At 41.7% G+C, this 27,741-nt stretch overlaps 1 protein-coding gene across 2 annotated transcripts in view; it reads left to right on the plus strand.

The window, feature by feature from the left end:
- Positions 1-27,741, plus strand: part of ASIC1 (acid sensing ion channel subunit 1) — a 383,845-nt gene that overhangs the window by 342,649 nt on the left and 13,455 nt on the right. The gene's annotated exons all lie outside the window — the stretch shown is intronic.

A 27,741-nucleotide genomic window follows, 5' to 3' on the forward strand; every position in this document is an offset into this window, starting at 1 on the left:
GCGCTCATGCTTAGGTTGCCAATCAATCTTTCAATATATTTTTGGAGTTTGGGAGAAAACCCACATAAACATAAGGAGTATGTAGAAAACTAGCATCAAAGCAACATGGCTCACCGCCGAACCTTCAATCTCTTCTGTTGTAAATGTGATGTTCCCATTACTGGAAAAGGTTGGGAGATGGCACCAGTGTTGTACAGATTACGGCCAAATAAGCTGAAACTATATCCCCAACACTATGGGAGCCATCCACAGAATTAAGATGGTTTATAGGAAAGTGATGGAGTGGTGGAATGATGTTTTATCACTTCACAACAATGTAGTTATATCAGTCAAAGCTATTCCAATTGGAAGTTGAGCCCACTAAGTAACATATGTATATTCTACAATGAATGTCAACCAAAGGCGTGAACATCACAGAGGGAGACATTTTGGCATCAATGGGGTCTTCAAGAGTGGAGGAGCTGAGACATCTACAGCATTAGTAAACATGGGTGTGAAGAATTAATCCACCAATGATGAAAAGGAATGGGGCAACCAAGCATAAATCTCTTCTTCCTCATGCGGTGGCATCAGCCAGTACATGGCGGTGGCTCCATTCTCATATCTGCTGCAATTTAAGAGACATTGGCTGCAATGGCCAGATGTAGCTTTTTACAGCAGTACATTATACTTGACAATATTGCTGCCATTAATCACTCTTCAGCCCTATATTACATTTTCATGCAGTAAATTAAGAGTGACGTTTTGTAAACCCGTACTGTGGCATTTACTGGATGAGTCTTGAACTCAAATACAATCCCTAATTCCCAATTTACTTTGAATCGGATTCTTGGACATCTGCACAGGCTCATTTTATTTGCCTAAGAAACTCTTCAGAACAATTTTTCTGATATAATATTAGTATCGCTAGAAACATGAAAACCATACTAATTGCCACTTGTGACGGAAGCTCCAGCAAAGCAGCCTAACATCTTCATAACAGCCTGAAACATCCCCGTCTAGACTTTATTATTTTTTTTTAGAACTAGTAAAGTCCAGCAAAGGGATTATTCTCCGCCGTGTGGATCTTAAATTTGATTGACTTGATTTAATTCTTATTCTCACAGTGCTTTGTGTACGGATTGGCACTTTACATGTCCAGCTGGAACAGGATAAACCCCTTTTCTGTATAATGCGGAATTAGAACGCAGTTCATTATTAACCTGGAGCTAAAGATTCAACTTGTAGGAGATTTCATCCGATGGTTGACAATATGCCACTCAAAGTGCAGAGTTACCACGCGCTCGGCGCTGAATATTAATTCCCCATGAATAACATATTGTTTGTGAATTAATAAACCACTGCATATGAAAGGATCCAAGTCTACGCTGGGTAGCAAGGATAGCCATTCAGTCAGCTATGCTGTTATACTCTGAGAGATAGGTATTATATTGTTCTTGTGCTTTTGTTGTTGGCAGATGTGCTTTGCTGGAAGCATAATAAAATCCTCAATTTTGTTAAGTAAATCCATAAATCATTCATCCATCAGATAACTAGCATGGGCGCAGACAGTTGAAATACTGCGTACAGGAGATTTCTTTATTGCATGTTTTATTAAACTGTGGAAATGTGAGTAAGTCATAAAAAGAAGAAATTGTATAATTATGTCATCTTCCTTAAAGAACACCTTAAAGTTCTACAGAAATCTCAAATTCAACAGAACTTTACCATTATCCATGTGTCGGGTGCATCCAAGCTTTGCCGTTCCATTTCTTTAGTACAGAGCTCCGATCTTCTGAGGCTATTCAGGTCAACAGGAGTGGAGAACAATCTACCACCCTCCTGAACACAGACAGTAACAGTCAAAGAAGAAGCAGAATGATAGATATGCCATCACATCCACAGGAGTCAGCTCCACAAGACTGAGGTTCTTTGTAGAAAAAGTTGAGACCCATGGATTAATCAACTACACATCAGAATTTATCGAAATGGTAACTTCTGCATTGATTTATAAAACAGGTGCACTTAAAATATAGTCGTGATCACAATGGATAAATGGAAGAAAACGTTTTGGCCACCGTGAAAGACCACTGTACAACCTCCTCAATTCTTTCTATACTGATTGTCCAATGGCTGTCAACAGACAGGGGTTTCCTCTAGCTTAACTACCAAGAAGTTCAACATGGCTGGCACTTGTTTTCAGTCTTGTGGAATTGAATTTCTTCTCACATGCAGCACAATTGATTGGTTACTATTCATAAAAGTTGCACGATACACTTGTTGGTTACAACTCACACTTCATGGAATCTTATGCTTTTAGTAGAAAAACTCCAACTGTACAATTTGCAAAATGGTCTCTTTGTTGGGCCTTTGGGACTGTGAGAACTGCAACAAATGCCCCAAATGGTCAGGTTGCATTTAAGATGACAGCTGGATCTCCAACAAACCTTCCATGCTGTGGGATTTTGGAAAGCTTCCTTCTGCTACAGCCTAAGGGTGCTTTCACACTGAGCTTTGTCCCACATTTGTTGGTCCTATTGGGGGTTACTTCTAAACCTCATCCCATCCCTGCAAAATGGGATTTGGGCGTATGCTCCAACGGACATTTATTATAATGGTTCCGACAGAGTCAACATGTGCTGTGTCGTGCATCATTTTTGGACGTACATGCCTACTGGAGGCGGACGCTCAGGAGCAGTCCACTTCGCAAGCCCTGACGGGATCAATACGCGTGGGACAAAGCGCAGTGTAAAAGTGCCATCAAATTGACCTAGGCTTTTCTCATTGGGATACACAAGACACTTGTCTAGGATTATCTCTTAATATAATTCTGTGAAGAGTACTTACATTTTCCACAAGTGGTCTCACATCATTTGGCTTCATCAATTGTTTCAAAAATGATTAATTTAAGGACTTTCTTCTATCTATTTTTACTATGATTATTGTGTAGTGCGAACCATCACATCAGCAAAATGCTGACTCTATGGGCCCTCACCGACTCGCAGTACCAACTGCTCTGACAGGGTATGGTGCCACTGTCACATACAATGAGCTCCCAGCTAGTGATGAGTGAGCATGCTCGGATAGGACACGAGCGGGTTCGGATAACACCTTATCAGAGTACGCTTGCTCAAAACTACTCCCAGCTCATTACTTCTACAAGCCAACAGGCACAGAGATTCTGTAAAGGGCAAAAAAACAATACAATGCAAAAGATGTCACAAGAATACAAAGGAACAGCAATGCAACAATAGTAATGCCATTTCCAATAAATACTTAGCTATAATGTTATTTAATGGAGAAAAAAATGTAGCTTACACCCTAAACACAATGTACGGTGAGTAGGCTCAATACTATAGGCCATCTTGTATGTTGCCTTGTTACAGTTCACCTCTAAAATAACATGTTAAACTTTAGAATTTGCAGTTTCTTATTTAGCATCTTTTATGTTTAAACCAAACATAACACATTTTTCCTTCCCATACACAGTGTGTGACACTCTTTCTGCCGTCAACTTTCTGTCATGGTAGAATTGTCAGGATAAGCCATAAATGTATTCTAGGAGCAGGTACCACCTCTTGAGTACAGATGTGCTCTGATCCCTGTCCTGCATGTTGTGGCATTCAATGCATCCAAGCAGAGAATACCTAGAGATGTCATATCTAACGGAATAATTGATACTAATATATATTAGGAAATTGCATGAACAGTAGTGCCCTAATATGCACTTATAATCAGAATTTCTCCATGTGCAGGTATTTTAACAAACAGCTAGGGGAGCTGCAGGAACTCAGATTGGTAGCCTATATTTCACCAAAGAATACTGCAAGGGATTAATGAACAACAAATTAACTAGATTCTCATAAAAGTGCCAAACTGCCAATTATTTAGCTGGTTTACACTATATGGACATCCGTCTTAATCATTGAATTCTGTCTTTTCATTCAGCTTCATTGCCACGGGTGTATAAAATCAAGCACATAGCAATGCAGTCTGCCTTCACAAACACTGAGAAATGCTGAATTCTAGCGTAATACTGTGATAAGATGCCACGATTGTAATAGGTCAGATTCTAAGTCTCTTCCCTTATAAATATTACTTGATAAACTGGGTGGTATTACCGAAAAGTGGAAGCGATTAGGAACCATAGCACCTCAGCCACGGAGTGGAGACCATGTAGCCAAGTCACTGAGTACTGACGCATTTAGCACCTAAAAGTCATCAACACTCAAAGTCCAAACCTCTTCCGGCATTAGCATCAGCAAAAAAAACTGTGCTCCGGGATCTTCATGACATGGATTTCCATAGCCAAACAGCTACATCCGGGCCTTATATCACCATGCACAATGCCAGGCAGTGGATGAAGTAGTGTAAAGCCATCACCACAGGAGCAGTTTCAGCATATTTTGTGGAGTGATAAATTACGATTCTGTATCTGGAAGTTTGATGACCGAGTCTTTATTTGGGAAACGCCAGGAAAACATTTTCTGACTGACTGCATTGTACAAACCGTTAAGTTCAATGGACGAGGCATAATGCTATGGGGTTATTTTTCAGGAGTGGCCTAGATCCCCTTAGTTGTAGTGAAGCGAAATCTTAATACTTCAGCATACCAAGACATTTTGTCCAATTGTATGCTTCCAACTTTGTGGAAACGATTAGAGGAACTTTTTCAGGATGACTATATGCCAGGACACAATGAAAGAACCATTAAAGGCATGGCTGGAGGAGATTGGTGTTAAAGAAATTGACTCGCCACGCAGAGTCCTGATCTCAACCCCATAGAACACTTTTGTGATGACCTAGAACTGAAATTGCAAGCGAGGACCTAATTTCCAAAATCAGTGTCAGGTCTCATGAATGCTCGGACAAATGGGCTATAATTCTCCAAAGAAATCTGCCAGAATCTTGTAGAACGCTTTCTCAGAAAAGTGGAAGCTGTTTTAGCTGCAAAGGGATCAACAACATAAATTTTACATCAGTTTAGAATGAGATGCCAAGAAAGCTTTTGTAGGTATAATGTGTCTCAATACCTTTGTTTATATACAGTACAGACCAAAAGTTTGGACACACCTTCTCATTTAAAGATTTTTCTGTATTTTCATGACTATGAAAATTGTACATTCACACTGAAGGCATCAAAACTATGAACTAACACATGTGGAATTATATACTTAACAAAAAAGTGTGAAACAACTGAAATTATGTCTTATATTCTAGCTTCTTCAAAGTAGCCACCTTTTGCTTTGAAGACTGCTTTGCACACTCTTGGCATTCTCTTGATGGTCTTCCAACAGTCTTGAAGGAGTTCCCAGAGATACTTAGCACTTGTTGGCCCTTTTGCCTTCACTCTGCAGTACAGATCACCTCAAACCATCTCGATTGGGTTCAGGTCTGGTGACTGTGAAGGCCAGGTCATCTGGCGTAGCACCCCATCACTCTCCTACTTGGTCAAATAGCCTTTACACGGCCTGGAGGTGTGTTTGAGGTCATTGTCCTGTTGAAAAATAAATGATGGTCCAACTAAACGCAAACCGGATGGAATAGCATGCCGCTGCAAGATGCTGTGGTAGCCATGCTGGTTCAGTATGCCTTCAATTTTGAATAAATCCACAACAGTGTCACCAGCAAAGCACCCCCACACCATCACACCTCCTCTTCCAATGCTTCACGGTAGAAACCAGGCATGTAGAGTCCATCCGTTCACCTTTTCTACGTCGCACAAAGACACGGTGGTTGGAACCAAAGATCTCAAATTTGGACTCATCAGACCAAAGCACAGATTTCCACTGGTCTAATGTCCATTCCTTGTGTTCTTTAGCCCAAACAAGTCTCTTCTGCTTGTTGCCTGTCCTTAGCAGTGGTTTCCTAGCAGCTATTTTACCCTGAAGTCCTGCTGCACAAAGTCTCCTCTAAACAGTTGTTGTAGAGATGTGTCTGCTGCTAGAATTCTATGTGGCATTGACCTGGTCTTTAATCTGAGCTGCTATTAACCTGCAATTTCTGAGGCTTGTGACTCGGATAAACTAACCCTCAGAAGCAGAGGTGACTCTTGGTCTTCCTTTCCTGGGGCAGTCCTCATGTGAGCCAGTTTCTTTGTAGCGCTTGATGTTTTTTTGCCACTGCACTTGGGGACACTTTCAAAGTTTGCCCAATTTTTCAGACTGACTGACCTTCATTTCTTAACCCCTTCATGACCCAGCCTATTTTGACCTTAAAGACCTTGCCGTTTTTTGCAATTCTGACCAGTGTCCCTTTATGAGGTAATAACTCAGGAACGCTTCAACGGATCCTAGCGGTTCTGAGATTGTTTTTTCGTGACATATTGGGCTTCATGTTAGTGGTAAATTTAGGTCAATAAATTCTGCATTTATTTGTGATAAAAACGGAAATTTGGCGAAAATTTTGAAAATTTCGCAATTTTCACATTTTGAATTTTTATTCTGTTAAACCAGAGAGATATGTGACACAAAATAGTTAATAAATAACATTTCCCACATGTTTACTTTACATCAGCACAATTTTGGAAACAAAATTTTTTTTTGTTAGGAAGTTATAAGGGTTAAAATTTGACCAGCGATTTGTCATTTTTACAACGAAATTTACAAAACCATTTTTTTTAGGGACCACCTCACATTTGAAGTCAGTTTGAGGGGTCTATATGGCTGAAAATACCCAAAAGTGACACCATTCTAAAAACTGCACCCCTCAAGGTGCACAAAACCACATTCTAGAAGTTTATTAACCCTTCAGGTGCTTCACAGCAGCAGAAGCAACATGGAAGGAAAAAATGAACATTTAACTTTTTAGTCACAAAAATTATCTTTTAGCAACAATTTTTTTATTTTCCCAATGGTAAAAGGAGAAACTGAACCACGAAAGTTGTTGTCCAATTTGTCCTGAGTACGCTGATACCTCATATGTGGGGGTAAACCACTGTTTGGGCGCACGGCAGGGCTTGGAAGGGAAGGAGCGCCATTTGACTTTTTGAATGAAAAATTGGCTGCACTCTTTAGCGGACACCATGTCAGGTTTGGAGAGCCCCCGTGTGCCTAAAAATTGGAGCTCCCCCACAAGTGACCCCATTTTGGAAACTAGACGCCCCAAGGAACTTATCTAGATGCATAGTGAGCACTTTGAACCCCCAGGTGCTTCACAAATTAATCCGTAAAAATGAAAAAGTACTTTTTTTTCACAAAAAAATTCTTTTAGCCTCAATTTTTTCATTTTCACATGGGCAACAGGATAAAATGGATCCTAAAATGTGTTGGGCAATTTCTCCTGAGTACACCAATACCTCACATGTGGGGGTAAACCACTGTTTGGGCACATGGTAAGGCTCGGAAGGGAAGGAGCGCCATTTGACTTTTTGAATGAAAAATTATTTCCATCGTTAGCGGACACCATGTCGCGTTTGGAGAGCTACTGTGTGCCTATACATTGGCGCTCCCCCACAAGTGACCCCATTTTGGAAACTAGACCCCCCAAGGAACTTATTTAGATGCCTAGTGAGCACTTTAAAGCCTCAGGTGCTTCACAAATTGATCTGTAAAAATGAAAAAGTACTTTTTTTTCACAAAAAAATTCTTTTCGCCTCAATTTTTTCATTTTCACATGGGCAGTAGGGTAAAATGGATCATAAAATTTGTTGGGCAATTTCTCCCGAGTACGTCGATACCTCATATGTGGGGGTAAACCACTGTTTGGGCACTCGGCAGGGCTCGGAAGGGAAGGCGCTCCATTTGACTTTTTGAATGGAAAATTAGCTCCAATTGTTAGCGGACACCATGTCGCGTTTGGAGAGCCCATGTGTGCCTAAACATTGGAGCTCCCCCACAAGTGACCCCATTTTGGAAACTAGACCCCCCAAAGAACTTATCTAGATGCAAATTGAGCACTTTAAACCCCCAGGTGCTTCACAGAAGTTTATAACGCAGAGCCATGAAAATAAAAAATAATTTTTCTTTCCTCAAAAATGATTTTTTAGCCTGGAATTTCCTATTTTGCCAAGGATAATAGGAGAAATTGGACCACAAATATTGTTGTCCTGTTTGTCCTGAGTACGCAGATACCCAATATGTGGGGGTAAACCACTGTTTGGGCGCACGGCAGGGCTCGGAAGGGATGGCACGCCATTTGGCTTTTTAAATGGAAAATTAGCTCCAATCATTAGCGGACACCATGTCACGTTTGGAGAGCCCCTGTGTGCCTAAACATTGGAGATCCCCCAGAAATGACACCATTTTGGAAACTAGACCCCCAAAGGAACTAATCTAGATGTGTGGTGAGGACTTTGAACCCCCAAGTGCTTCACAGAAGTTTATAACGCAGAGCCATGAAAAAAAAAAAAAATTATTTTCTCAAAAATGATCTTTTAGCCTGCAATTTTTTATTTTCCCAAGGGTAACAGGAGAAATTTGACCCCAAAAGTTGTTGTCCAGTTTCTCCTGAGTACGATGATACCCCATATGTGGGGGTAAATCACTGTTTGGGCACATGCCGGGGCTCGGAAGTGAAGTAGTGACGTTTTGAAATGCAGACTTTGATGGAATGCTCTGTGGGCGTCACGTTGCGTTTGCAGAGCCCCTGATGTGGCTTAACAGTAGAAACCCCCCACAAGTGACCCCATTTTGGAAACTAGACCCCCAAAGGAACTTATCTAGATGTGTGGTGAGCACTTTGAACCCCCAAGTGCTTCATAGAAGTTCATAACACAGAGCAGTGAAAATAATAAATACGTTTTCTTTCCTCAAATATAATTATTTAGCCCAGAATTTTTTATTTTCCCAAGGGTTACAGGAGAAATTGGACCCCAAAAGTTGTTGTCCAGTTTCTCCTGAGTACGCTGATACCCCATGAGTGGGGGTAAACCACTGTTTGGGCACACGTCGGGGCTCAGAAGGGAAGTAGTGACTTTTGAAATGCAGACTTTGATGGAATGGTCTGCGGGTGTCACGTTGCGTTTGCAGAGCCCCTGGTGTGCCTAAACAGTAGAAACCCCCACAAGTGACCCCATTTTAGAAATTAGACCCCCCAAGGAACTTATCTAGATATGTGGTGAGCACTTTGAACCCCCAAGTGCTTCACAGACGTTTACAACGCAGAGCCGTGAAAATAAAAAATCATTTTTCTTTCCTCAAAAATGATGTTTTAGCAAGCATTTTTTTTGATTCACAAGGGTAACAGGAGAAATTGGACCCCAGTAATTGTTGCGCAGTTTGTCCTGAGTATGCTGGTACCCCATATGTGGGGGTAAACCACTGTTTGGGCACACGTCGGGGCTCGAAGTGAGGGAGCACCATTTGACTTTTTGAATACAAGATTGGCTGGAATCAATGGTGGCACCATGTTGCGTTTGGAGACCCCCTGATGTGCCTAAACAGTGGAAACCCCTCAATTCTACCTACAACACTAATGTCAACACACCCCTAACCCTTATCCCAACTGTAGCCATAACCCTAAACACAACCCTAACCGCAACACACCCCTAACCACAACCCTAACCCCAACACACCCCTAACCATAACCACAACCCTAATTCCAACCCTAACCCTAAGGCTATGTGCCCATGTTGCGGATTCGTGTGAGATATTTTCGCACCATTTTTGAAAAATCCGCGGGTAAAAGGCACTGCGTTTTACCTGCGGATTTTCCGCGGATTTCCAGTGTTTTTTGTGCGGATTTCACCTGCGGATTCCTATTGAGGAACAGGTGTAAAACGCTGCGGAATCCGCACAAAGAATTGACATGCTGCGGAAAATACAACGCAGCGTTTCCGCGCGGTATTTTCCGCACCATGGGCACAGCGGATTTGGTTTTTCATATGTTTACATGGTACTGTAAACCTGATGGAACACTGCTGCGAATCCGCAGCCAAATCCGCACCGTGTGCACATAGCCAAATTCTAAAGGTATGTGCACACGCTGCGGAAAACGCTGCGGATCCGCAGCAGTTTCCCATGAGTTTACAGTTCAATGTAAACCTACGGGAAACAAATCGGAGTGCGGGAGGGGTGGAACGGAGCACGGGGGGCGTGGAACGGAGCACGGGGGGGCTGGAATGGAGCACGGGGGGGTAGAACGGAGCACCGGGGGGGGTGGATCGGAGTGCAGGGGGGGTGATTGGAGCACGGGGGGGTGATTGGAGCACGGGGTGAGCGGACAAGAGCACGGGGGGGAGCGGAGCACTGGACGGAGGGGAGCCGGAGCAGTGTACCGGCCAGATCGGAGGGCTGGGGGGGCGATCGGAGGGGTGGGGTGGGGGCACACTAGTATTTCCAGCCATGGCCGATGATATTTCAGCATCGGCCATGGCTGGATTGTAATATTTCACCCGTTATAATAGGTGAAATATTACAAATCGCTCTGATTGGCAGTTTCACTTTCAACAGCTAATCAGAGCGATCGTAGCCACGAGGGGGTGAAGCCACCCCCCCTGGGCTAAACTACCACTCCCCCTGTCCCTGCAGATCGGGTGAAATGGGAGTTAACCCTTTCACCGGATCTGCAGGGACGCGATCTTTCCATGACGCCGCATAGGCGTCATGGGTCGGAATGGCACCGACTTTCATGACGCCTACGTGGCGTCATGGGTCGGGAAGGGGTTAAAGTAATGATGGCCACTCGTTTTTCTTTACTTAGAATTTGTATTATGGCAAGAAAAAAGCAGCTAACAGTCTATTCAGTAGGATTATCAGCTCTGTATCCACCTGATTTCTGTACAACAAAACTGATGGTCCCAACACCATTTATAAGGCAAGAAATCCCACTTATTAAACCTGACAGGGCACACCTGGGAAGTGAAAAGCATTCCCGGTGACTACCTCTTGAAGCTTATCAAGAGAATGCCATGAGTGTGCCAAGCAGTCATCAAAGCAAAAGGTGGCTACTTTGAAGAACCTAGAATATAAGACATAATTTCAGTTGTTTCACACTTTTTTGTTAAGTATATAATTCCACATGTGTTAATTCATAGTTTTGATGCCTTCAGTGTGAATGTACAATTTTCATAGTCATGAAAATACAGAAAAATCTTTAAATGAGAAGGTGTGTCCAAACTTTTGGTCTGTACTGTAGTGTATGTGTACATTCACCAAAGGTGAATATCTGGATATGCCACTGTTGGCAGTTTGCCTCTGTTCTGTCTGAGCGTAGATATATCTGGGCTTCGATTATAATTTCTCACTCACTTCCACGGGTGTACTCAACAGCTTCAACTTGTTAGAGAGCTGATGGATTTTATCATAACAGCTTCTCCTATCCATCATGTTAATATGCACAGTACACATCCAAGAATAAAGAACATTTTAAAAATATTTGAATAGATATAGTAATAGAGGCAAAGCTCAGTATGAAGTTATTTATAAAGGAGGCTATAGTGCTAACTCAACCCAAAAAGGTCCAGCTTCATTAATCCTCCTCAATAGGGCTAGTTTCACACTAGCGTTTAGCCGGGCTGCAGACTTCCTCCGTGAAGCTCCGCCCACTGCCGAGCCTCTTCATTCAGCTCCGCCTATGGCTGCATGCGGCGTGCGCACCCTATCTTTAACATTGGGTACGCAGGCAATGCCGCTGTATGCAAATGCCGCCGCATGCGTTGTTTTGATGGTGCGGCATCTGCACGAAATTGCAACTTGTTGCGTTCGGCGCAGGTTGTTGCACCATCAAAACGGCGCATGCGGAGGCATCCACATACAGCGGCATTGCCACCTCCAAACACACTAGTCAGTGAGTGCACCCAAATTAGCTTTCATCTGATGTGTGTGGGCAGTGGGCACCTATATAGAGGGAAATCCCATAATGTTCCACGATGTTTAGCATTTCCACTGGTGTCCCGAGTGCTCATTGTCAACAATGTTGCATGATGAGAATCCCCTGATGAACCCCGAGTAAGGCCTTTTTGAAAATCTTGTCAAGCTAAATACTATTATGCTGTGTGGGATTATCTATCTGTATTAACAGGCTATAGGTTATACCTTTACGATTGGAAAAGGATTGGTAATCCAGCGAGGCAAATGTGGTTAAATCCAGAAAAAAAGCGTAATTTGTCAAAAATAAATAAAAGGCAATACAAGGATAGAGTTGCCAGCAGCACACTGACCAATGCGTTTCAGCTATGGAGCCTTATTCAACAATGAAGGCTCCATAGCCGAAACGCATTGGTCAGTGTGCTCTATCCTTGTATTGCCTTTTATTTATTTTTGACAAATAACTTTTTTTTTCTGGATTTATCCACATTTGCTTCGCTGTATAACCAATTATTTTCCTATTGAAGATTTGCCTTCCTCTGGCCTATCCGTGCAGAACTTCTCATCTGTATTCCTGCAACGTGGTGAGCTGACTTCCTTCCTTTGTTTTTCATACCTTTACTATTACCCTATTTTTGCTATTTTCATGTGTGTGGTTCTATTTTTTGAGCTTTGAGAGAGTGACTGAGATTTTTTACTATATATGAGTGCAGGGCCGGATTGGCCATCTGGCAATTCTGGCAAATGCTAGAAGGACCTGTCTGGTCATGGGCCATCTTGTCTGCTATGTTGTTAACAGGATCGGTGTTCTCAAGACACCCATATTATTAAGAGTTGTGATTGAGCACAAAGTGGCTGACTCTGTCACTTACCCCAGCAGGCCACGATTATCATTAGAAATATTGATCTTGTAGTAAATCTTGCTTTCTTCCATCCAGGGTAATATTAGTAATATATTCCATCTGGTTCTTGGGGACGGGGACAGCTTGGGCCTGTGTGATTTCAAATGCCAGGGCTGAATTTCAGTCCCAGTCCGTACCTGTATGCGTGTCAAAATGCTCTGATAGTCTATCCAGAATGACTCATCTACCTTTTAGACAGGGGCGTAACAACTGCGGTCGCAGGGGTCGCAGCTGCGACTGGGCCCGAGTGTTTAAGGGCCCGCCCAGTCCAGCAAACAAGCAGACAAGTCACGCACCCTGCTGGCCACGCCCACAGCTTCCCCAGACTTCCAGCAGTGTGTGGCGAGTGGGCATGTCTGTGAAAGACATGTGACCTAGCAGAAGGGCTGGATGTGTCACTGAAGCTTGACAGAGATGGAAGGCAGCAGCTGGTGAGTAAAGCGGCTGTAAAGTGCTGATGTGCTGCTTACACCTGACACATGCACGTACACACACACCTGTTCTGTGCGCACAGGACCTGTGATGAGGTCACAGGAGGGGAAGAGTCAGGGGTCACATGATCAGTGGCCTCAGTGTATGCAGGACTCTGCTGTGCTTTATTGTCATGGTGCTGAATGAGGGGATGTTTATGTGTGGGGTCAGGAGGGGTTTACACTGAGGATGTAACAGAGCTGTGTGTGTACAAGGTGTACAGAGCGGAGCAGTGTATGTGTGTAGTGGAGCAATGTGTACAAGGTGTACGGAGCGGAGTCAGGTGTGTACGAGGTGTACAAAGCTGAGCCGAGGGTGAAAGAGGTGAGCGGAGTCATGTATGCATGGGGTGTATGGAGTGGTGCTGCATGTTTATGAGGTGTATGGAGCGGAGCCGCGTGTGTACGGGGTGGACGGAGCGGAGAAGCGTGTGTATGGAGTGTACAAAGCGGAGCTGTGTGTGTGAGGTGTACGGAGCAGATCCGCGGGTGTAAGGAGCGGAGCCGCGTGTGTACAAGGTGTAAGGAGCAGAGCCGCGTGTGTACAAGGTGTAAGGAGCAGAGCCGCGTGTGTACAAGGTGTACGGAGCAGAGCCGCATGCGTACAAGGTGTACGGAGCAGAGCCGCGTGTGTACAAGGTGTACGGAGGAGAGCCATGTGTGTACGGGGTTCACGGAGCGAAGCCGTGTGTGCAAGGTGTACGGAACAGAGCCGCGTGTGTACAAGGTGTACGGAGCAGAGCCGTCTGTGTACGGGGTTCTCGGAGCAAAGCCGTGTGTGTACGGGCTGGAAATTTCCGAGTCGGGAAGAATGGTACACGGCTGTGGGCAGAGCCCAGCATGTGCACTGTGGGGGAGTATTGCGTGTACTCGCCAGCATCAGAATGTGCATTGCGCATGCTCCGGAGCCAACCAGTACACCCAATACACTCCCACACCGCACAGGTCCGGAAATGACGCACTGCAGCGTCATACCAGGAAGAAACAGCACACAGATTTCAAATGCCGGAAGTGCGCTTGGAATTAGAGCGAGGGAGGACATGAACGCCCAGAGTCTGCACTTCCGAAGACATCGCCCTAATTAGTATAGGGACATGTTAGTTATAAAATCATTTTTCTCAGCGATTACAGGGCAGTATTAGGTCAGACTATACAACATTGCAACAAAACTATACAGGTCCTTCTAAAAAAATTAGCATATAGTGTTAAATTTCATTATTTACCATAATGTAATGATTACAATTAAACTTTCATATATTATAGATTCATTATCCACCAACTGAAATTTGTCAGGTCTTTTATTGTTTTAATACTGATGATTTTGGCATACAACTCCTGATAACCCAAAAAACCTGTCTCAATAAATTAGCATATTTCACCCATCCAATCAAATAAAAGTGTTTTTTAATAACAAACAAAAAAAACAACAAATAATAATGTTCAGTTATGCACTCAATACTTGGTCGGGAATCCTTTGGCAGAAATGACTGCTTCAATGCGGCGTGGCATGGAGGCAATCAGCCTGTGACACTGCTGAGATGTTATGGAGGCCCAGGATGCTTCAATAGCGGCCTTAAGCTCATCCAGAGTGTTGGGTCTTGCGTCTCTCAACTTTCTCTTCACAATATCCCACAGATTCTCTATGGGGTTCAGGTCAGGAGAGTTGGCAGGCCAATTGAGCACAGTAATACCATGGTCAGTAAACCATTTACCAGTGGTTTTGGCACTGTGAGCAGGTGCCAGGTCGTGCTGAAAAATGAAATCTTCATCTCCATAAAGCATTTCAGCCGATGGAAGCATGAAGTGCTCCAAAATCTCCTGATAGCTAGCTGCATTGACCCTGCCCTTGATGAAACACAGTGGACCAACACCAGCAGCTGACATGGCACCCCACACCATCACTGACTGTGGGTACTTGACACTGGACTTCAGGCATTTTGGCATTTCCTTCTCCCCAGTCTTCCTCCAGACTCTGTCACCTTGATTTCCGAATGACATGCAAAATTTGCTTTCATCAGAAAAAAGTACTTGGGACCACTTAGCAACAGTCCAGTGCTGCTTCTCTGTAGCCCAGGTCAGGCGCCTCTGCCGCTGTTTATGGTTCAAAAGTGGCATTACCTGGGGAATGCGGCACCTGTAGCCCATTTCCTGCACACTCCTGTGCACGGTGGCTCTGGATGTTTCCACACCAGACTCAGTCCACTGCTTCCTCAGGTTCCCCAAGGTCTGGAATCGGTCCTTCTCCACAATCTTCCTCAGGGTCCGGTCTCCTCTTCTCGTTGTACAGCGTTTTCTGCCACATTGTTTCCTTCCAACAGACTTACCATTGAGGTGCCTTGATACAGCACTCTGGGAACAGCCTATTTGTTGAGAAATTTCTTTCTGGGTCTTACCCTCTTGCTTGAGGGTGTCAATGATGGCCTTCTTGACATCTGTCAGGTCGCTAGTCTTACCCATGATGGGGGTTTTGAGTAATGAACCAGGCAGGGAGTTTATAAAAGCCTCAGGTATCTTTTGCATGTGTTTAGAGTTAATTAGTCGATTCAGATGATTAGGGTAATAGGTCGTTTAGAGAACCTTTTCTTGATATGCTAATTTATTGAGACAGGTTTTTTGGGTTATCAGGAGTTGTATGCCAAAATCATCAGTATTAAAACAATAAAAGACGTGACAAATTTCAGTTGGTGGATAATGAATCTATAATATATGAAAGTTTAATTGTAATCATTACATTATGGTAAATAATGAAATTTAACACTATATGCTAATTTTTGTAGAAGGACCTGTAGTGTGCAAAACAAATAGGGAAAATGTGAATTTCGGTGGGAAATATTTGGGCGCGGGGGGGCCCCATTTGAAAGTTCGCATCAGGGCCCCTCACTTTGTAGTTACGCCACTGCTTTTAGAACATGTATTTCTGTGATTAGATGTTATACCACCTGCCCCCCCTAAATATCTAGACGATTTATTGGAATTTAATTTAATACACTTTCTCTATTACCCAGTTGTGAGTATATGCTTTGCATCACACTCCTTTTGGTGTCAGTAGCCCCTCATCATCTGTATGTATAGGCTAATGGTTCAGGCTATACACTATCTAGTTTTCTAGGTGTCAACTTGCAGTGTTAGGACTCATTAGTGCTATTTAGATTAACTCATAGTTGAGCGGGGGCATCATATTGTCAACAATAAGGTGCCAACCTCTGTAGACAGTCAGGGTCAATTTCTGATATATATAGGGGCAGACAGGCCTGGGCTGCCTGACTGAAGTACCTGTATCTTCCCTATTAGACCTCAATTTCTGTTTTAATCCTTTTCTTTACTTTGCTTTTGAGTGCTGATTGGAATGTATATCCAATAAAGTACCGTATATTTTTTAGTTTTTGTTTTGGTCTGCTTGGATGGTAATTGATTTTGGGCCCCTTACCCTATATACCCTCATTTGGTTTGCTTATATAAAGGAAAATCACAATCACTATTCTTATGTATAATGGGAGCTATGGAAAGGGACAGTCCATTAAAAATTAAAAAGAAACAACAGATTCAAAGAAAATAAAAACTGAAATACAAAACTATACAGTTTAAAATGTGTTAAAGGGGACCTGTCAAGAGATTCGTGATCAAACAACGGACAGAACTTGACCCGAACTTGACCCCAGACCCGAACCCCATATAAGTCAATGGGGACCCAAACTTTGGAGCTGTAAAATGGCTGTAAAATTGTTGTAGTAAGGGTTAGGAGCCCGAAAAAGGAAGCAAAATGGGGAAATGAGCATGACAATTGCCCTGGAAACAATTATGGATAGAAAAATTTGGAAAAAAGTAATCTTGAACCACAAAGCAGAAGTTCAAGTGGAGGAGTGGAGCACTGCCTTGTGTGTGTAGTTTACTGTATTTGTTAATAAATAGAAAAGTAAATGAAGTGGGGTCACCCCTATTTTTAATGGGAAGGGAAATATTTATGTACCTTCCCAGCCTATTAATATCAGCTCACAGGTGTCTGGTTATTAAAAATGTGGGACCCTAAAACAATGACGTGGGGTCCCCCCTATTTTTAATAACCAGCTAAGGCAAAGCAGATAGCTGAGGGCAAATATTAATAGGCTGTGAAAGTCCTTGGAAATTGACCCTTTCCCAGCCTAATAAGACCAGTCCTCAGCCGCCCCAGATATTTTTTCTGTTTTTTTTTCTCTTTTCACTTATTGGGTTAGTAATAGGGGTGTCTGATAGATGCCTCTCCATTACTAACCAGTGGGCTTGATGTCAGCGGACATTACACAGCTGACATCAACCCCACAATCCCATTATCCTGATTGCCACCACATCAGGGCAATTGGGAAGAGACAAGGCTAAGCGCCATCTAATGGACGTGCCATTTCAGGGGCGGCTGAGAGGTCATGTTATTAGGCTTGGAAGGGGACAATATCCATGGACATTTCCAGCCTATTAATATCAGTCCACAGCTGTCTGCTTTGCTTTTGCTGGCTATTAAAAACAGGGGGGACCCCACATCATTTTTGGGGAGTCATTTTATTTTAATAACCAGCAAAGGCAATGCATGCAGTTGCGGGCTGATATTAATAGGCTGCGAAAGTCCATGGATATTGGCCCCTTCCCAGCATAATAAGAAGAAGAAGAACAGCTCACAGCTGTCTGCTTTCTCTTGGCTGGTTACAAAACATAGGGAGGACCACACGTCATTTCTCTTAAATGATTTATTTATTTAATAAGCTTATTCAGGCCGCTGCACGTTGTGCGCTGGCCAATGACACCCATGCTAATACTTGGCATGGCTGTGATGGGGTCAGAAGTGCCCACAACTGTAGCCCTTCAACAAGCTTTATTCGGCTGGTGAACCCGAACAGTAACACAGACTACCGGGAGAAGTCTGTGTTCAGGGTTCAGCACCAGACACCAGGTGTCGGGTATGAACCCCAAACTTTACCGTTTGCTCATCCCTTCTGGAGACAAGACTTGTCCAGGCCTGCCCTTGGCCAACTTTTCCCAAAGCTACGTGCAGTGTTTGATTGGTCTCTCCCATAGTGAGAGATTTGTCAATCACCTGCAGGGGTATTGGGAAGAGCCAAATGGGGTGGTGTTGGACAAGTCTGATCTCCAGCTATGGTCCCTGGACAGCGCATTTAAAAGAACAATATACCTGGCTGCAATCATGCAGCCAGGCTGCGATCCCTGCTGTCCTAGGTTTGGGCATGAATCATCTAACAGGTTTCCTTTCAGGATCATACAATGCCTTTACGGAACAGCAGACTCCTTGGAAACAGAAGAGCTTTGGACTAACGTCAGCGCACACGCAGCCAAGTGTCTGTGAAAATTATTTTATAATATCAACAACTACGATATTTAAAGAAACTAGAATGACTGCCACTTATTTTTCAGTAAATAAATGCAGAGATTTCTATGTAGACGGCTGTGTGACATTTTTTATATAAAATGGATTGTATATTAAAAGAAAAATGTGTCTTTCAGCTTTGTGGGAAATGGTAAATCAGCATTACTGCTCAGATGTTTGCTGCAGTGCTGTTAGCGTGCACGCGGAGGAAAAGGTCAGCTATTTTTTTTCCTTTAAAGCAAATTTTTTATCATTTCAACCTCACTACAGTTGTAATCAGATATTGAAGTAGAGATTAGATGCAGAGGCAGTGGAAGTGTATAAATCACATGTAAAATTGAGTGCTATACTTGATACATTTAAAAGAACAAGCTTTAAAGACTGCACTCTCATCCATCTGTAAAATACAGTAAAGATTCACATGGCAAAACCAGGATGGTGAACCAAACCAGAAACTTGGGGTGTACACTAATGATCATTCACCCATAGTACAACTGTTCTAATTCCTTGGAGTTGCTCCATTTCAGTAAACAAATATTTAGCTTCTGCACATGATCATATTAATGGGGTTGTCCACTACTGGACAACCCCTTCTTAGTAGCTCCTGGTCCTTCAATCTCCCCGATGTGTCTTCCGCGACTGTTCCAGCTAATCAACAATTGCTGATTAGACTGCAGCATTTAAAGGGCAACCCTCATAAACTGTCTGTATGGGCATGCAGTTCATAGGAAGTAAAATAAAATGATACCTTAAAATCTACGATCCAATGTCTTATTCCAGAGAAATTCCCCTTTTGTCTTAATATGTTAAATAGCTTTTAAAATCTATGGGCGGATCACAGATCTCCCTGAGAATCTGGCTCCAGATATTATTGTACAATGGGGAAAATAAGTATTTGGTACACTGCCGATTTTGCAAGTTTTCCCACCTACAAAGAATGGAGAGGTCTGTCATTTTTATCGTAAGTACACTTCAAGTTTGAGCGACAGAATCTCAAAATAAAAAAAAAAAAAACATTGTATGATTTTTTAAAAATTAAATTGCATTTTATTGCATGAAATAAGTATTTCCCCTACCAACCAGCAATAATTCTGGCTTCCGCAGATCTGTTAGTTTTTCTTTAAATTAAGAAGCCTTCCTACTCTGCACTCATTTACTGTATTAATCGCACCTGTTTGAACTCGTTACCTGTAGAAAAGACACCTGTTCAGACACTCAATCACACTCCAACCTCTCCACCATGGAGAAGACCAAAGAGCTGCCTAAGGACAGCAAGGACAAAATTGTAGACCTGCACAAGGCTGGGATGGGCTACAGGACAATAGGTAAGCTGCTTGGTGCGAAGGCAACAACTGTTGGTGCAAAATGAAAGAAACACAAGAAGATTGTCAGTCTTCCTCGGTCTGAGGCTCCATGCAAGATCTCCCCTCGTGGGGTAAGGGTGATTCTGAATAAGGTCAGGAATCAGCCCAGAACTACACTGGAGGACATCGTCAATGACCTGAAGAGAGGTGGGACCACAGTCTCAAAAATGCCTACCATTAGTAACATTTTATGCTGTCATGGATTAAGATTCTGCAGGGCACGCAAGGTCCCCTTGCTCACACCAGCATATGTCCAGGCCAGTTTGAAGCCATTAATGACTATCTGGATGATCCAGAGTAGGCATGGGAGAAGATCATGTGGTCAAAATGAGACCAAAATAGAGCTTTTTGAGATCAACTCCTCTTGCCGTGTTTGGAGGAAGAAAAAGGACGAGTACAACCCCAAGAACACCATCCCAACTGTGAAGCATGGCGGGGGAAACATCATACTTTGGGGGTACTTTTCTGCAAAGGAGACAAGATGACTGTACAGTATTGAAGGGAAAGTGCATGGGTTCATGTATCGCAAGATTTTGTCCAACAACCCCCTTCTCTCAGTAAGAGCATTGAAAATGGGTTGTGGCTGGGTCTTCCAGCATGACTATGACCTAAAACACACAAACAGGGTAACTAACGAGTGGTTCGGTAAGAAGCATTTCAAGGTCCTGGAGTGGCCTAGCCAGACTCCATTCCTGAACCCAATAAAAAGTCTTTGGAGGGACCTGAACCTCAATCCTGTCTAGCAACAGCCCGATACCTGAAAGATCTGGAGAAGATCTATATGGAGAAGTGGGCCAAAGTCCCTGCTGTAGTGTGTGCAAACTTGGTCAAGAACTGCAGGAAACATCTGACCTCTGTAATTGCAAAGTAAGGTTTCTGTACCAAATATTAAGTTCTGTTTTCCTATTGTATGAAATACTTATTTCATGCAATAAAATGCAAATTAATTATGTAATAATCATACAATGTGATTTTCTGTTTTTTATTTTTAGATTCTGTCTCTCACAGTTAAAGTGTACCTACGATAAAAATTACAGACTTTTCCATTCTTTATAAGTGTGAAAACTTGCAAAATCGGCAGCATATCAAAAACTTTTCCCACTGTATATCAATAGAAGGAGCTACCAGTGTGAGTCATGTAGATCAGGAGAGCCGACTGTCAGTCATTACATGTCTCATACTGGTAACCTCTACTTTCATATAAAGTAAGATTTGGAGTCAGATTATCGAGGAGATCTGTTTCTGGCCCATGCATTTCTCTAGAATAAGACATTGGATCGGGGAAATCAAGGTATCATTTTATTCAGATTTCTATGTCCTCCATGCCAATATAGACAGCTTAAAGGGACACTGTCACCTGAATTTGGAGGGAACAATCTTCAGCCATGGAGGCGGGGTTTTGGGGTTTTTGATTCACCCTTTCCTTACCCGCTGGCTGCATGCTGGCTGCAATATAGGATTGAAGTTCATTCTCTGTGCTTCATAGTACACGCCTGTGCAAGGCAAGATTACCTTGTGCAGGCATGTACTACGGAGGACAGAGAATGAACTTCAATCCAATATTGCAGCCAGCGGGTAAGGAAAGGGTGAATCAAAAACCCAAAAACCCCGCCTCCATGGCTGAAGATTGTTCCCTCCAAATCCAGGTGACAGTGTCCCTTTAAGAGAGTTGATGCTACTCACAGATTCACTTTCAGAACCCCTTTAAAGAGTGTTAGAAAAACAAGGCTGATTTCTTTCAAGAAGAGCACCGTACCTGTCTATTGCTAGTGTTTTTGTATTGCAGTTTGGCTCTACTGAAATGATTGGGGTTAATCTCCAGTAGCCCACATATGCACAGGTGTGGCAGTGTACTAACCCTGGAAAACCCCAGTAAGGGCCGGTTCAGACCTGTGTGTAATCAGTCCGTGTGCTATCTCTGTACACCATTGACTGCACACGCAGAGCACGCAGACCCATTATAGCCAGTACGTCTGGTTGATTTTCCACACTGACCGATAGTCTGCATGGAAAAAAATTGCAACATGTATTATTGTAATCTGATTGTTTCTGCTCGGTACCAAAATTATGCATTGAATGTAAAGGCAGCTGTGGTACCCGACCACAATGCCAACGAGCACATGAAGCTGCGCACTGGCCTGTTTTTTCAGTATTTCCATCAGAACTTGGCCTCAGGCTCCGTTATATTATAGAATTATGGTTTCTGTATTTTCTATTCTGATTATATAGAAGTATATGTACTGCTGAGTGTAACAATGTGAAGCACTCATTGGATTGCATGAGATTTTACCATAAAAGTAATCAAAACCTTAAAAATCACATCTGTGCATGCGGGTTGTGGTAAGGAATATTGGCAATGAGGACTCGCTTTGAAGCAGGACTTATTTCAGAATACGATATGGAAACACACGAAAATCATTGGGTATCAAAGCAGAAACATATGGTCATAAAAATGGTACCATTTAGCTCATAATACCAGTAGGTATCGTTCATTCCCAGTCATGTGTGCATGAGGACTTATAGGCAAAAACACTAAAGGAATTATTGGTCTTGGAAACTCATAGATGCTTCAACATTTCTGGGGGTTCTGAATGAAGGAGAAATGGACTAGATATAGATTGCAGTTGCAAATGATGCAAGCCTGGTTCTTCTCCCATCAATTGGAACCTGTCTATCTACTCCGTAAATCTTTGAAATAAGTGATTAATTGAAGGAAATGGATGGCTCTACTGCTACATGTGATGCCAATACTACTTTTTATTTATCTCTGCTGCCTTGCCGTATGTGTAAAAAAGTTGGCCATGAAGAATCTACTATCTATATACTTCTAATTAATTTTGATATAGGATACACATTGCTATGTATTATATTTGTCTATGCTGTCTGACTTGGAAATAGTAAACAGGACTTTGCCTTATATACAGTATATCTACATATTACTTCACACAATCAGTGACTATATTAAGACAGGTAATTTTGGCTCCAGTCTTAATAAATTTGATACATTTTACACCAGTGTGCACATTATTAAGAGAGACAAACACTTTAATATATTCTACAAAATTACAAAATTACAAAATTCTTACAATGTATTTTCAACAGAAGATAAAATTTCACTAATAGCAGTCCACTTTTTAGAAAAGTTGTATGAGCAGTGGAAAAGCAAAAAAAATGATGTAAATTATGGTGCAATAAGAGCACGCCCCATCATTCGCAACTGTATTCCAGAGAATTGATGCAGGGGCAATGAAAAATATATACAATTTATACTTTGGAGGGAATTATAAAAACAATTATGCAAATTGGCACTGTAGCAGAACAATAGCAAATGCCATGTTGTAGAGGTAGCCAACAATAAGTCAATGTCTGATCTTTTACGGAACCATGCATAGGGATCATAAGTAAACCAGAAACTCCTCCACAGACAAACTCAACTTTTACAACAGTAAGGAGCAAGCACCTTGAGACAGCTGTCTGTGGATGAGTTTCTAGCTTTTCTCTAATCAGGTTGCAAAGCTTCTTGAAGGATCATACATTGACGAATAGCAGACCTGGACAAACTGTGGCCCACAAGCCTCATCCAGCCAGGGGCTATTCTTGTCCAACCCATGGACTCAGACAGCCAAAGAGGTGGAAACAATGGCATAACATGTGTCCCCCACCTGGCGTCTCAATTTCAACAGTATTTGTATTCTCAGAATACAGATACAGTTACACACAATGGTGGAGAATGGAGCCATAGTCTTCCTCTTCCACCATTCAGCCTGTGCGTCCGAGTCTTGGCATAGCAGGCGTCACAATGTCACTAGATTGTGCCTGTTGTGAGGAGCCTCAGTCCACAGCTGGAGAATGGCACTGAGTATTGTTCATCTAGTGTCAGTCAGTACATACCGTATTTCGGGAAACTAGGCAGTATTATACTATGTGGGGAACTGCGTGGGTATCATCTTGGGTGGGGCCCTGGGGCATCATACTGTATGTGATTGGGCTTTGGGGTATCGCATTATGTCGGAGGGTTGTGAGGTTATCTTACTGTGTAGGGACAAGTCCCCCATTAAACTGTATATATAAAGAAAAACCTTGCACTCAACTTTATGCTCTTAGTGAATTTTAATGTAGTACCCAAAAAAACGTTTCGGTCCAACACACCGGACCTTCATCAGTTACGTACTATGTGAGGAGATACGAGGAGAGACAAAAACAGTGTCTCTGGGCACACAGAGGGTTAACTACCTCCATTAGGCAAAACATAGTTTTTGTTTCTTTACTTTTTGAGAGCTAATTTGCATACAATGTCTACTGATATTTACAGTATAAAGACAAGTGGTGAGACAGTAACAGAAAATCTTAGAAGTCATAAGATTTCAAGGCTCCCATCTTCTGGATAACGGCTGGCACAACCAGTGAAGATCTTCCAAAGGGCTAAATCTTTTCAACCTTATTTCAAGTGTAACATTTTTATTGAATCTGATGGATAAGGAATGGCGTCATCTAGAGTTGTGAGCAAGAATTATTAAATGGAAACTGATGTATCCTGACAGCCGTGCTGTGACATCTAGCCCTACAGGTCTGCTATATGGAATTACTGTTTCGAAGGCTGGATATAAAGAAAGCTACCCAAAGAAAAACAGGTTAAATTACTATATGCCTGTGTGTTTTATGACAGGCCTCAGACCAAAAGTTGGAAGCTTTTGACATAGACCAAAGCTTTTCTGACAACAATTTGAAAAAACTTATGGATGGCCCAGGGGTTAACCTAATCGGTGGGGAGTATGAAGAAGTCGTTAAGAAGTAGATAGATGCTGACAAAAACCAGAATGTTGAGGAAGAGTTCAGGGAAGGATATCCTATTCAGGATCTTTAGAATCTTGAGAGAATCATAACTATATGTGAAGTTAAGTTTCAGAAAATTTTTAGATTTGTGTCAGGTTTTACAAAAATAAAATGTGTATTTTTCATTGTAGGTAGTGTTGTGTATTTTATTGTTTTACTTTTTTTTTTTTTCAAAAAAGTGAGTAAGTTATCTGAGGAATTGCTTTTTTTTGTTTACTGATCAGCTACATTGCTGTGTTATTATTCCTGTTTACTGACTTTTATAAGAATTATAAGATGTTGTAATTAGTTACACTGCCAGGTATCATTGGTATTAACACAATAATAGTACTTGTGTTAAATGATAGTGCGGTAGTTTAAATTTTGGCCTTATGAAACACTGTAGAAGGTCTGCAAAATTTTCTTTTAATGAAAAAAATTGATTTGCAGGGATAGATAGATAGATAGATAGACAAGATATCAACCAAATGTAAAGAACATGACTATCCAAAGTACATAAAAATTGATTCTTCTGTGACCAATACCACTATCCCATGCCACAAAGATGTAAAATAAATACAAATAATTTGTAACCCCAACTTCACAAACCTCTTTGGGGGAGAATTATTAGGCTTGTTATGCCAGTTGAAAAATGTAGCAAAGTTGAGAGCACAACCATTTTTACCCCCTAAAACATTAAATTCTTTTACACTTACGCAACTCTTACCTCTATTATAAAAAAATGGACAGGATTTAGTAAAAGAGCGCAAGGTCAACTATTTACACCTTTATAGCAATTGTTAGATATAAATTTTCATTCTACAATACAAACAGGAGTCATTTTTCTATATCTACAAATATTATAATATAAAAGTAATGTTTTTTAGACGTAGAAAAAAGACTCCTGTTTGTATTAGAGTGATACATTGGGGTCTAAGAGGTAACATTTCTCCTTATGGAGAGTGACATACCGGCTTGTCAAGGTAAGGAGGCTTATTCGCCGTTCAATGCTCCTCTGGGAAATATAATATGCAAATTGCCTCTTCTGAGAAAAAGAGGACTTAAACTCTATAGCGCCACCTGTTGGAAGCAGCGATCCTACAAGTCACAATCAACCCTTTAACGAGTCGTGTAATATGACTTAGGATAAAAGCCAAATCAATATCTCAATTCGCAGACACGGTGTTTCGGGCTGTTGGCCCTCGTCAACATTGGATCAATCTTTTATAAAAGTTTATATAAATGATGATAAAATTCCCTTGTAGGAGGAAAGGGGAAAAAAAAGGGAAAAAATCTATCCCTGTCAGAGCATAGCAATTAGTATGCATTGAGCTTATGACTTGAGCCATGGTAAAATAGAGACTTTCACCTAATGTGATTATGCAGTACACGGCACAACTCCGTACTGCGCTAGTCTACTGCAGGCGTCTCCTTCTAGAAGAGTTCTGGCAAGAAGCAATCGAAGAAGGATGAACTGTACCAGATGATGATGTCGGGCTCCAGTGGAGGTATACATAATAATAACACCATTTTTTAATAAATCCGAATTTTGTTTTTTTGGTAGATATTTACGTTTTTTATCACCACCTCACCTGGTTAACTTTTTCCTTCTTCAGTTGGTATAAAGATGTAAATGTTGACCCTGTCCCATTACATAAAGCCCTGTAACAGTTTTTAGGAAAGAGGCAAGAGTTGAGTAAAATAAAAAAAAAGTTGTTGTCCTAATGGGGGGGTGTAAAAAGGATTTGCACAAAAACTTTACTATATTTTTTCACAAGAAAACTGGTCCAAACTTTTTCAAATAGCTCCCCATAAAGGTTTGTGAAGTTAGGTATACATATTATTTTATTTGTTTTATATCTTTGTGGTGTGGGATGGTAGAATTGGTTAGAGCCGTATCAATTTTTGAGCGCTTAGGACAGTCATGTTCTTAACATTTGGTTTTATATACCAGACCAAGCAAATCATTTTTGAAGTAAATGGGTTGCAAGTCAGTTGCAGTTTTCATGAAGATCTTTAGATGTGTTTTGTTACATTCTGCAAACACCCTGTTTATTGGAACCATTTGTAGCTCTGATAGCTCTGCCAACCTGATAACTGATCACCTGTGGATGGTTGAAAAAGAAATTGAAATACATCCTAAGCCCTTGGCTGTAGATGACAGACTGCTTTTTTCACTTTTTCACGCCCCCCAGAAGAAGCACCATAGCGAAACATGTGTTGGGGTCCCACTTCCACGTCCATTCTAGGTTGGTTTGTTTTATGACATTCTTTTCTTGATCTATCCACTTGCTCTTATAGCATTGGCATTATTGATTGTTGACTTCTATCATAAATTTTGGTATATGTATTCTTTGTTATAGGGTTGATTTTCCTCATAGGGGGCTCCTTTATTATTAGAATGCATTGTCACTTTATATAGTCTAATTGGGGTTCCCGATAATAAAAAATGTATATTGTAGAAGAATACCAAAAAATTGGTATTCTTCTACACTATACATTTTTTATTATCGGGCATATATTTTGCCTTATTGCATAGTCAACTTTTTGTATCACTTTAGTCTGCCTGCATTGGTCTGATATATATTACCTTCCATTTTGGATGTGGCACTTAGGTGTCACTTACCCCTCTGTCTAATTGTTCATGTATCATGTTTTTAAATATTATTTTGATGTATTTTTCTAATAAAATGTATTAAGATTTTTTTATATATACCGCTCTGTTGTCCATATTTGTGTGGTTTACTTTTTCACTTTGGATGAAGTCCGTTGTGACTGAAATAAGCAGGGTTGGCATGCAGGTTTATGATATGTTAATGTTTTTGTGGCTAATGTAGATTTTTTTTGTCCTCGAGACTAAAAGTAATTGAAATTCTGACTAGACCAAATTGTCGTAGAAAATCAGCAAGTCATTTTTGGGACAGAATCTACCCTAAATTATAATGTATGCAATTTTAAAGCATAGCCTGCCCATTGACCAATTTTGACTGAAAATGAACAACTCCTTTGAAAGATTGATTGTTGTTTCAGTTGATCAGAATAAGCTATCATGTATATAGTAGGTCACATAGCAATATTTCTGGCCTTGTGCCCTATTCAGGGACCAAGATTAGCTGC

Source organism: Ranitomeya imitator, chromosome 3 (assembly GCF_032444005.1).
Source record: "Ranitomeya imitator isolate aRanImi1 chromosome 3, aRanImi1.pri, whole genome shotgun sequence".
Classification (NCBI taxonomy): Eukaryota; Metazoa; Chordata; class Amphibia; order Anura; family Dendrobatidae; genus Ranitomeya; species Ranitomeya imitator.